This window comes from Rhinolophus ferrumequinum, chromosome 21 (assembly GCF_004115265.2).
Source record: "Rhinolophus ferrumequinum isolate MPI-CBG mRhiFer1 chromosome 21, mRhiFer1_v1.p, whole genome shotgun sequence".
Taxonomy (NCBI): domain Eukaryota; kingdom Metazoa; phylum Chordata; class Mammalia; order Chiroptera; family Rhinolophidae; genus Rhinolophus; species Rhinolophus ferrumequinum.
In genome coordinates this window covers 22,404,449-22,417,412 of record NC_046304.1, presented here as the reverse complement: position 1 = coordinate 22,417,412, position 12,964 = coordinate 22,404,449, and the positions used below count along the sequence as shown (strand labels likewise).

At 46.1% G+C, this 12,964-nt stretch overlaps 1 pseudogene; it reads right to left on the bottom strand.

Moving 5' to 3' along the window:
• Positions 1 to 10,038: 10,038 nt before the first annotated feature.
• Positions 10,039 to 11,440, bottom strand: LOC117012923 (mothers against decapentaplegic homolog 2-like; annotated as a pseudogene).
• Positions 11,441 to 12,964: the final 1,524 nt, after the last annotated feature.

Sequence of the window (12,964 nt, the reverse complement as noted above, 5' to 3'; positions counted from 1 at the left end):
ACTTTTACTTACTTTTGTTTTTCCTGTACGAGTATACAACTTTTTTTGTTTTGTTTTCCTCTGCACGTAGTTGAGTTCCTATTGACTCTACAATTTCATGCCCTGATTTCACTCACACGATCATAAATATTTTCCATGTTATTACACACACTCCATAAGTGTCATTTTGAAGGCAGCAAGCTCACTGGGCCAACCTCTAATTGTTAGACTGTGTCCAATTTTTAACTGTTCCAATAATGCTTCAAAGAGCAGTTTCATGTAGGAGGTCTTTGAATGTTTAGGATGATTTTCTTGGGCTGGGCTTCTAGGGAGAATACTGATAACATGCACACCAGGAGTTCCTTGCTTGGCTCTTCCATGGATGGCCCAGCCTTGGGAGTCCCAGGCAGAAGGCTAATAGACCTCTTCTCCTCTGACTCCTGCATTTCTTGCAGATTATGTTGAGTTCTTATTCTCATTCCTCCCTCAGGACCTATAAGTTCTTTGCAAGACCCCTCCACTAAAACCCGTCACATTAGCCAGGACACTCTCTCTGTTGAAAGTGAAGAAGAAAAAAAAAAATCACATCCCAAACTATATTGAATCAATAAACTGAAAAGCGCCTGACTTCAGGCATAGCTGGATCCAGGTGCTCAAGCAATGTGATCAGGACCTGGTTTGCCTCTGCCTCTCAGCCCAGTTCTGTTAACGGCTTCATCTTCAGGGCAAGAAGGCTATAGAATATTAATTTCCTCCTGCGTGTTTTCAGACCTGCAGGAGAGGGTAAGATTTTCTCCCTGACAACTCCTACTTAAACCTCAGAATTTACTCCTATTGGACTAAGTTGCTCATTCAGTCCTGAACTAATCACTATCACCAGCGATATGGCCTGACCTTAACCTTAGTTGGCCCAAGCTTGTAATTTGGATTGAGATTGTGTGGAAAGACTGGTCTCTGATCACCAAACTCTATGTTCTGCTCTTCATTCAGAGCTGGACGGCATTTCCCAGTCTCTCTTGCAGTCACATGAGGCCTTGTGTGAAGGTATGCCCAGGCCAATGGGAGATGAGCAGAAATAGGTGCCGCGCCTGGGACTGTCCCATACACAGTTTCCACCTCACTCTTCTTTGCTGGTGGTCCTTCTCTCTGGCTGACTGAAATGGATATGCTTTGTGCCTGGATCTAGGATTGGCTCCCCTTATCCAAGAGTCCAGAGATTAGGAGAGGTGGACCCTGCAAAGCATGCTTGGGGCATTGAATATCACAAGAAAGGAGAGCGGGTACTGGAGTGGGGACAGCAAAGCAATGGATGCCACTCTCTTTGAGGAAAGAATCTTGTCCCAGAAGCATAGCATTTTGGACCCGGAGGGTCCTGCAAACACACACCCCTGTTATCTCAGACAAAAAGGAGCCCCTGTAACATGTTCTCTGCGAGAGAGCCATTCCGATCGTCCTCTACCTCAAATGGCGGCCGAATCTGTCCATCTGTCTCACTGTGCACACACAGCACCGGCCCTGTTGGCCCCTTCTGAGAGGCCATCAGATATGTGGGAACCGGAATCATTGCCATCCTGGGGCTTTTTCCCTCTTTCAACCAACCAGCCCCTGGACTCTGTGGGCCGTGACTCAGTTTCCCGTCTCTTTGCCATTGGTTGGCTCCCTCAGATATGCTCCTGTCTAAAGTTAAAAAAAAAAAAAAAGGCCCCACAAGGCAGGGGTCTGATGCAAGTACATGAATTCCTGGCTTTTGGAGAAGTCTAGTGTAAGCAGCCCAGGCCTCCCCTTTAATGGCTGCCCCGCTGTGGAAAGACTTGGTTCAATTCCAGTCCAGGTATCCGTGTCATCCCTTCCCTTGTGGCTCATATGAATTGCTCTTTCAATCAATTTCAGGGGCCTGAAAGCAAAAGTAAGAAGCCCAACCATGTGTTACTTCACAGGAGGTTTATTACATTTAACCAAAGGGATTCTTTTCTAGGAAGAGAGCTCCATATGCCAGCCACAGGCAAATGGCACCTGTTGTTTGTGTGGGGGGTGGTCTTGGCCTCCCCCCAAGCTTTCTTTTCTTCCTTGGCTGCCCTGGTGCTCAGAGCTGGCCTCTCCCCTTGAGACAGCAGATCATAGCCCGGGTAGCACATGGATGGATCTCCTGTTTTGGCAGCCCCACAGCATTCTGTGGGACTCTGTTTGCCTTTGTGTAGTCCTGGGGGGTGGAGGGGTTCGCCATTCGAGATAGCCACCAACCCTCCCTTTCTCACTAGCCCTAAGCTATCGATTCCACCATTCCTCCCATTGCCGAAAGCAAGGAAGGGATCCGGGAAACCACCCATTGGCTGGATTCAGTCTGTCAAAGCTGGGTGGCTGTGGTTTCCACTGTGTTCGCCATCTGAGTGGGTTAGGGTAATGCTTGCTGCTCTAACAAATAAACCCCAATTGTATAACGGCTCAGATGTGGCAGAAGCAACTTCTTCTCTCTGTTACATGAGTTTCTCTCTGATGCTTCTCTCTGATGCTTCTCTACTTCTCTCTGATGCATGAGCAGGTCAGCAGGAAGCTGTCCTTCCTGTGGTCTCTGTAACCCAAGCTGCTGGATGCTCTGCCACCTTTAACTAAGGGATGCAAAGAGGCAGCCCAGGGTTGTCTCTATTTCAGCTGGCCAGAGAGCAGGACCAGCTTAGAAGAGTGAGGTAGAAACTGTGTATGGGACAGTCCCAGGCGTGGCACCTATTTCTGCTCATCTCCCATTGGCCAGGGCATACCTTCATCACAAGGCCACATGAGACTGCAAGAGAGACTGGGAAATGCCGTCCAGCTCTGAATGAAGAGCAGAACATAGAGTTTGGTGATCAGAGACCAGTCTTTGCCACACAATCTCAATCCAAATTACAAGCTTGGACCCTTTGAAGAGGAAGCAGAGGAAAGGGGTGGGTTCCGTCAGTGGGGGAAGGGCGTGGGCTGCAGGGCGCCCCCTGAGACTCCCCTCAGCCATCCCTGAAGCTGGTTTCATCCAGTGCCCTCACGTAGTTACTGTGACCCATTCCCACGGCCAACGCAGGGATTCCACCTGCTACGCGTTGCTTCGCGTACACACGATCCATGACTCAAAGACATCAGGATAGCCTCATCCAGACACATTTGGAAACTTAACTAAACGGCTTGGGATGTCTGAAGCCTTGGGGGACAAGAGAAACTGATTTGTAACTTACAGACAGACCAAAACTTGGGGATGGATTTCCGGTGACACGGTGTGACCGACACATAGCGTTTGCTGACATCGGTTCACAGCATTTCAGCTGCCATCACTCCCTCTTGTCAGCTCAGTGACACTACCTTTCCTCTTCAGAGTTTCATCGCAGGCTCAAGTGTCTTTTACAAATTCTCAGCCTGCTCAGTTGGCTGTCATTATCGCCTTGATGCTCAAGTTGAAGTTCTGTTTTGCTGCAGGACAACTTCCACCGCAGGGGCCCCTCTTCTCAGGCAGGCCCCTGCTCACCCCCACAGCCGTCCCACGTCCCCTCACCCTCAAACATCATTGCTCTTCAACAGCTCGATGCTCCTGACTCAGCTTTCTTCCCTGCATCTATCTCTGGAAGGCCCCCTCCTCCAGGCAGCCCTAGTCTTTTAAGAATGACAGTGAGAAGGGATTGCGTGCTGGGCTTGCGACTGCATTTGTGTCACTTGGCACGCTCCCCGATTATATGCAAGAAACCGCCATCGGCAGCTTAGGTCATCTCAGCAGAGAGAGAGATTTCGTTCAAAGTCACAAGTTCCTGCTGATGTGTTTGGTAAATCATACCATTCCACGAAGCCCCTTCTGTTATTATTCTCACATAAGAACCGCTTGATTTATGTCCTTGTTTCCTTTTCAAAGCTCCCAGCTTTTCCTCTCACACAACACTAGTTTCTAAAGGCCAAGCTCTACATTGTCAAACCAAACTATATGTTGAGTTATAATAATGCCCACAGCTCTCAAAACATCAACATTCAAATGCCAACTTGTGGCTACTTGCTCTCATGGTTTCTCGTTTGTGACATTCTACACACCACGCATCTGTTCATAGTTATCTGAGCCGGGAGGCTTGCCTTCTGATTTATTTTCCCCACTTTACCCAGTTTATTAACATATCTAACACATGCAGGAACCTGGTAACTGGCTAACTTCACCTGAGGTTCTATGTCTCCTTTTAATATGGTTGGATCTTATCCAAGCATCCTTTTAAGAAAGAACACTCCACGATGAGTAGGATGTGAACTATATAAAATAAGAATCCTGTTTAAACGGGCGTTCAGAATAGTCCCCCTCACACAGCACACAACACCACAGAGCATCTTTCCCAGGGCAAATAACCCTGTTTGATTTCAGTGAGGGGTGGGGTGGGGGGTGAATGGGGAGAGGGGCGGTTTGAGGGTGGAAGGTGGTGGTGGGGAATGGCAGGGTTGAGTTGGCCCTGGGCAGGCAGTCCTAGGTTCCAGAGGTGTTCCAGACGCCTTAGGCCCTGCAGATCTACTGGGATAGAGGACACACACACACACACACACACACACACACACACACTCACGGGGGATCTATATGGCCGCTGCTGTTCTTCCTGCCTGGAGCACTGCTTTCCTCCACAGCAGTGAATTATCCTAATCCTGTGTATAAAGGCCTGTGATTCCACCCAGACCCCTTCCTCTCTGCAGATGACACCCTTGTATCTACACCTCTTCTATCATTTGCCACATTTGATTGTAGTGTGTGTGTGTGTGTGTGTGTGTGTGTGTGTGTGTGTGCGTGTCTGCCTGTCTTCTCTTCTGACCTTAGACTCTTGGGGGCCGGGAGCATTTCTTTCTCATTCTAACAGCCTTAGTGTCTGGCTATTACTTAATACTCAACGAATGACTAAAATTCGTATCCAACTTATCATAAAACGGTTAAGGAACATTAAACCCTCAGTGAATTACATCCCATCCAAAGTCTCTTCTTTATCAATATCCAGGAAGACATTTGATGTGCACGCCAATGAGGTCCGTGCGTATTGCCTCAAAACGTTTCCAGAACCTACCAACCCCCGTATCTGTCAGTGGTAATGGCCTTGTGTTACTCTACTGCGTTAACACATTTCACTTTGCTGGGTCAGCCCCCTCTTCTTTAGCCTTTGGGTCATTGACGATTTTTAGTTATCACAGGTAGTGCCGCTGTAGACATGTTTTTCTCTCTTTTGGGCTAATACCGTGGCGTTTGTTACCAAAGAGAATTACTGGGTCAGAGAGTATAAACATCAGCATAGCGCTCATTCGTGGTGCTGATTGCTTATGTAAATGGGTCCAGTCTTTCTAGAAAGCAATGCGGAAGGATGTGCTTCCACTGGCTGCCAGTCTTGGGTTTCATCATATTTATTTTGGGGGCTTTAATAGGCATGTAATGGGACCTGAAAGTTGCTTGGATCTACATTTTATTTTATAGCTGGCAAGGTGGCACAGGTTTCCACACGGTGATTTACCGTCTCCATTTCCCGGTGTGATTTTGTTTATCTCCTCTGACCACTTATCAGGAGGAATCGCGTCGCAGCCCATCCATTATCTGTTTGGGGCAGTAAGCAGGCCTGGGAAGGAGAATGTGACAAACATAACGAATGCTACTTCTTTCCTTTTGATATTTATTTTTATTACATTATGGTGCAAAAATGTTCATTCTTAGATATTTGAACCCATCCATCAGAGCCCTGACGGTATCTGTTTCTTCAATAGCCAGGAATTCACCTCCTCCTGGGCAGCGAGGTCGGCGATGCTGGTCCCTTGTCTCCAGGTTTGTCACAGAGTAACCGTAGGATGCTGCTGGACTTGACAGGCATGTGGTATGAATTTAAATGAACTCTCCCCCTGCCCATTAGCCAACGGTCCCGGCGATGTTTATTCAGTAACAATCTCTTTCCTCAGTGTGTCCCTTTGCTGGCCGAACATTAGTTTTACCAGGGTTCAAATTCATCTCAGGAATCTCTTTTCTAGTGAACCCTTCTGCTTTTAATTCAGCAAAGGATGGTGTCAGTGATTGACAATTCACATCTTAATTGCTCAAGAGGGATTGGCTCTCAGTGCCATTAAAATACAAGTCCTTTGATGGGTCTTCACCTGGAAGAATAAGTGTCCTGCACTCGGCGCCGTCAAATTCTATTAGAGGACATAGGGGATTCACACTGGGATTGCATTGACTCTATGTATTGACCTTGGGACATAGCGTATGTACTTAGGGATTACAATTAGACCAGAGCTGGAAAGTTTCCCATAGGCCTCGGCGCTTTACACAAAGGGAAGACTCATGTTTCCTTCAAATGGGCCTGGCCTGGAGAGTGTCCCAAAGGGTCAGGCTATCCCAAAGATCATTGTTTCAAGTGATGTAATGTTTCTGTAGCCTAACCCCACCCCCACCCCAGGAGAGTGATCTGGAATCCAGAGTGAGAAGACCAACAGGGAACTGACTATACCCTAGGTGTCCTGTGGTAAAGGTGTTGGTCAGTGGGTGCTAGTTTGGGGTGGCAATGGCCGCAGAGGAGTCACAGACCTTCCAATCAGAGTGAAGTCCACGGAACATGAATCCTACCACTTTAATGCCAATATTTTCAATTCTTCTGTCTCAGTGTCTTTCAGTTACACTCTCCTGGCAAAGCCCCCAATTTGACTCCATTTACATTTACACCTTCTTCTCAGTCCCCCCTGGACCAGTGAGCACTCTTGAGGGAAGACCATCCGGCCATGCATATTGGTGTTGGGAAAATTCATTGTCTCCAGGCGCAATGATGTTGGTGATCCTTCTCTGCTCCTGTGGTCTGTGTTCTCTCCTCCAGCCTGTCTTTCCTTTGTTTCCTTCTGTTTCACTGGGAGTGGTGTGCGTGCTTGTACATAGATCTATTCCTCCCGAAGCCCACCTTGTTGCCGTATCAGGGACACTCTCCTTCTTTTACACTCTCTGTCCTGTATCCTTAAACTCACCTTCTCTGTTGGCTATCTCTCATCAATACTTACATGTACTCTACTGTCTTCCTTTTTAAAGAATGCCTTCTTTCTTTCTTTTTTAAAAGACGTTTTAGAATGTGAATGTTCTTCACATATTGAACATAAAATAGTGACAATGGATAAACAACAGGGAAGGTACTCTTCAGCAAAGCTCTACAACTACCTCCAGCCATAGCTGTCTTTCACCTCCCCTTCAAGAACACATTTAAAAGCTTGTCTACACTTGCTGTCACGTTCCTTCCATTAGAACTAACTTCTCAACTTATTATTTTAAGGACTTTGCCCTACCACTTCACAGAAACTGTTTTTGACCAATGTAACTAATGACTTCCTTATTTCTAGATGCCATGAGTCACTTCTGAGTTCTCATCTTCTTGACTTCCCAGAAGCGTGACTTCCCCTCAATTCTCTCCTTCTTGAATTTTTGTTTTTTCCTTCTCTGACTTGGGGCTAGCCTCCTCTCCTGGCTTCCCTCCCACCTCTCGTCATTCCTTCTTAGTCTCATTTTTGGGCTTCTCTTCCTCTGCTCGGTCCTCCAACATTGGTGTTCCTTGGCGTGCTGTTTATGCCCTCAGTTCTCCCAACGGGACACTCTGTTCTTTGGCAATTACTTCCACTGTTGTGGTTTCAATGGACCTCTATCCATGCGTGGATGACTTTTTCCAGTCACACCTCCAGGCCCAGGACTTCTCTCTCCTTGGTTTGAGATTCCTAATATGAGCTCTAGAACCGAAATTTCTGGGTATGAAATTGTCCCTGCCTCTTTGTAGCTATGTGACCTTGACAAGGTAAGTTACTTGACATCTTTGTGCCTCAGTTTCCTTTCTCCTAAGGTTATGGTGAGAGCTAAATGGAGTGATGCCATTATTTTTACGAACAGCCAATTGTCTGTTGAACATTGTCTCCTTTAGGTGAACCAAAGATGCATCAAATGTGACCTGCCCAAATTGAACTCACTGTCTTCTCCATTTGGTCTCCAAAACCTTCATCTTCCCACGTGTTGCTTTCCTTTCGGTGGATGATATCGCTGAGTCTCCAAACATCCTGGACCTGTCCTTCTGTCTTCACCCCAATAGCCTATCCATCACCAAGTCCATACATCTACCTCCTGAACATCTCTCTTTACCCTTTCATACCCACCTCCCCTGCCCGCACCCTTGTTTGGGCCACCATCATGTCTCAACTAGAGGTTCACTGTACAAGCTCATCAGTGGGTCCCTCTTGCTTTAAATTCCAAATTCATGGTTCACAAGTCCCTATCTGGTCTGGTGCTGCTCATTTCTCTCTCCACTCCTTTCCCAGCCTCTGACATCTAGCCTTTCTAAACGTGACTGCTTTTCTTGCACTCACTATGTCTTCTGGCATTTTCACCTGCTGTTCCCTATACCTGGAACAGTCCTTTCTCTGTTCTCTTTCTTTGCACCACTAACTCCTAATCTTTAGAGCTTCATATCAAAAGCCATATTAAAAGTCAGCCTCTCTGACTTCCCATTGCAAGAAAAGATGCCTAGTCCTGGATGCTCTCACAGGACTCTGTACTTCACCCATGCTTGGAGCCCTCTCACACCAGCCTGTTTACAGGTCCATATTCCCCACCAGAGGAATCACGACACTCTCGTTCTCTCCTATATGTCTGTTGCTTGGCACATAGTAGGTCTCCATAAATATTTGCTGAAGAAATATTTCATTCCACATCCTTGTGACACTATGTGTGCTCTATGCATCCTCTTCAATACATTATTCTATTTAATACCTGGGGCTGCATATCAGGTATCCTGCTCTCTCTCGATTACTCTCCTTTCAATAATTCCCAGATCTTGCCATTAAGAAGCTCCGAGTGTAGTGGTAGGAAGTGGGCAATGACCATGGGGATAATACTTCCCCATTCCTGTGTGTACGGGAATCAGTGGTCCAAAATGGGGGCAGAGGAGAGGATGGGCAACAATACTTCCTGGAGGGATTGACTCTGAGCCACGTTTTTAAAACTAAGGAAGAGTTGTACAGGGGAAAAGGAGAAGAGAGATGCTCAGGTATTAATGCTCATATTCTTCTCAGTGCCAAACAGCAGCTAAGTAGAGACACCGCTTGTGTTTACTTCCACCGACAATATTCACACCTCCCATCAGCTCCATTTCATCGAAAGGCTGTGATTCGTACCTGGGATACTGAGCCCTGAATCCTCTTCTCAAAACCTTTCTGATATCGTCGCTCAGTTAAATAAACTTGGGTGACCCTGCAGGGCAAACCCTGCATAACTAATGCTACTGATGTCCAGGGCATGGCTGTCTTCACTCATGCCTTCTCCAGCCGAGGGAATGGGCTTGGAGGAGGGGAATCGTTTGTCCAGGCTTGCACAGAGATTATTAGAAACACAGCCAGGAGTCAATGCCAAGGACCTGCTCTTTTCACCACAGCCTGATACAGTTTTTCCCTCCACCTTTCTTCCCCCGAGAGTTTATTTTTGATAAAAGGCAGAAAAATTCATTTTTTCTACAAGGGAAATCTGCTTCTAAATGATAATTCAAAAATCTTGATATATGTTATATATTTTAAAAGACACATAAAAATGATGGAGAAGTGGGAATAACAGAACAGGTGCCATAACTTTATAAAGCCTTGCCTAAATCAAGAAACAGCACACACACACACACACACACACACACACACGCACGCACACACACACACACACACTTGTTATTTCATGCAAACTAAAAATGTATATAAACAACACAATACTGTGATACTGGATCATTGATACATTACCTGCATACATAACTGCTACTGTTATTAATAAACCTTTGGGACACTCAGTTATATGCCCAGCAAGACATCCGTAAGTCTTTAAAATCTCCTCCTATCCAGGAGAGTATTTCTAGACCCTCATTTTTCCATCTAATGTTCTAATATAGGAAACTGACTCCACAAGGTGCTTTAGTTGATGAGGTCTTGAGTGCTATAGTCTAGCTTGAGTTTTTGGATGGTCAACAGTCCGTGGGACCGCACACAAATACTATGACAGAAGAGTTGTTACATTAAGTCTTTTGATGGCACTCGGTTGGTGACAAAGCTTTATGGCATGCTCGAGCAATGCACTGAAGGGGATCCCATCTGCGTTCATACTTTGTCCAACTACAGGAGAGGTCCGTTCGGATGAAGTCCAATCCAGCAAAGAGTGCTTGTTACCATCTGCCTTCAGTATTCTGCTCCTCACCCTTTCACAAGATTCGTTCGTATGGTGCACATTCTAGCTAGCAGGTACACAGCTTCAAAACCCCAATTAACAACAGACTGAGCCAGAAGAGCAGCAAATTCCCGGTTGTTGTAGATCTTCAGAGCACAGCCTGGTGGCATTTTACACACTGTTGCAGGGTGCCAGCTGTATCTCTGATTGCATTTGGGGCTCTGCACAAAGATTGCACTGTCACTTAGGCACTCGGCAAAAGCTTCCCTACCTATGTAATATAAGTGCACACCTCTTCCTATATGTCTTCTTGTCATTTCTACGGTAGCATTTCAATGGACGTTCGAGAGTAAACCTAAGCAGAACCTCTCTGAATTTAATGGATCTCTGAAGCTGTCTACAGTGAGGGAGGGCGGTGATGCATAGAAGGTGGTCTCTCCAACTCTCTGGTTTAATTCATACTATGCTACTGAGCACCAAAATGAAGGTTCTGAGTAACTACTGGGTGTAAATCCAAACTATGATTAGCAGGGGAAAGAGTAGTTAGAGACAGTTTTGCCCGAGATCTTGTATCCATTCTTTGGTTCAACTGTTGATTACTTGTTTCTCCATCTTTGCTGACACACCCGGGAGGTGGCGTTTCTGGGATGTAATTACTCTGTAGCTCAATTCCCCCTGGGAAGTTAGTGTTTTCTGGAGTAAAGTGGGTACAATCATGCCGAGGTGGTAGTCCTGTGTGCCATAGCGTTAATACTGGAGGCAACACTAGTGTCTCAACTGTCTGGTAGTAGTAAGGGTTTATACGACCGAGTATTTCATCCTTTTTAAGATTAAAAGCATATTCGCAGTTTTCAGTTGCTTTGAGTTCATGATGACTCCGAAGATCAGGCCAGCGCCATAATCAACAGCGTACAACATGTGCCAATCCTTTTTGATGAGATACCAACCGAAAGACGATCGTCAAGAAGCCTGGTTTGTTCTAAGAAGCTGTAAAGGCCTGTTGTATCCCACTAATCTATCGTATTCAGTGTGCTCCGTCCCCACATGTCAGAGCAAGTGCTTGGTATGGTGACACATTTACTATTACAGTTTGGAGTGGTGACGGCTTTCTCAAACTCATCCTAATCATCCTGTTTTCTTTCACTTCTTCACCAAACTCCTGTCGCACATCATTCTCCCTGTCCATTCTGCTGTCCTCCGCCTACTTCCTCAGATCCATCTACCAGCTGATTTCTTCCATCCCAGCAGTCTGTTCACAATTGGTGCAGTGCATGGCAAGATGGATGACATACTCTTACCAAAGACAGTAATCCACACTAAGAAAACATCCTCCTTTATCTAACCTGGTCCCAGGCTCCGGTCCGCCCTGTCAGAGCCAGGGGTCTGGAACCTTTTGTTCCTTCCTCTTCCGAATGGGATGAGAGGCTGGGAGGGGAGAGAGGAATGGGTGATTGGAGGCAGAACTGAAAACACTGTCCTGGCTGTCTGACCTTCCGCCCCGCCCCCTAGCCAGTGCCGCCCTTCGGAAGGAACCGGTAGGGATGCTTGGCCCACCGCTGCCCCTCCTCCCTTCAGTAGAGTGCCCACACCCCTGCCTGCTACATTTTTAAACATATTAAGGATGGTTGTTTGATGGGGGTGTGGTACAGTGTAGCAACACCCAAATCTTGAACTTGCAACACAAAGAATCTTGGATAGATTCTTCATGAAATATATCATTTACTAGGAAACAAAGACACTTACTCAATAAGAAAAGACAGAAACATTTTGCCTTCCATATCCTAAAGCTGCAGTTCAATGAAATTAGAAATAAATCTCACAAACAAGAAGGGGTTATCCAGTCACATAGAAGTTAGCACTCCTAAATAAAGCCACAGAGAGGGAAGCAATTCGGAACTGAGTATTTAAGGAACAAAGATATAAACACAGCATGTCATATAAATTTATGGGATGCTGCCATGCTGGTACTTACAGGAAAAAGTATTGCTCGTGATGGCCTCTATTAGTGAGGACGAAGAAAAACCAGGAATTAAGTCTCTACTTAAATAACCCAGAAGGGGTACAAATTATCAAGAAAGGAAAGTGGGAAGAGTAATAAACCCCCAAACAGGAATGATTAAAACAGAGACATAAAATTGAATTTGAAGCACAAGCTAAGCCAGTGCATTCCAAATCTGGCAATGCGTCAGAATTACCTGGATGCTTTTTTAAACCACAGATGCCCTGGCTGAAGCCCAGACTTACTGAATCAGACTCGTGGAGAGCTGGGGCCCTGGAATCTGAATGTTTGACAAATTCTCTTCATGCTCATTATGCAGGTAGCACAGTCACCTTTCTGTCTTTTGCTGCTGAGACCTATTTCTATGCTGATTCTCTCCCCTGAGACTTACTGGGTCTTGGTCGACTTCACTTTTGATAATCTTGACCCTCTCTTCCGTCCATGGTGGGAGCAGCTAGGTCACAATGGGACTCAAGCCCCTGGAAACAGTTGATTGGTCTGTGAGTCAACACTCAACTCTGGCTGGGTCAACGCGTTCTTTTCTTGGGACTTTTATATTTGGAGCCAAGAGAGTTACGCAGCCTCCCTTTCATTGTCTGGATTCTTACCTATGAAGCAACAAGTTCGCTGACACCTGATTTTCTATGCTGTGAAGTAGTAGCAAGAGGAAGAAGCTGGTCTTTAGAGAGAGAAGGTTGAAGGCCAAAGAGAAGACGAAAGCCCAGCATTCATTCAAATCCTTGCTTCCTGTTGTCCCAAGACCCAGTTGCTTTTCTGCTCTTGGTTTCCAAGAGATACTCTTATGCATGTATGTT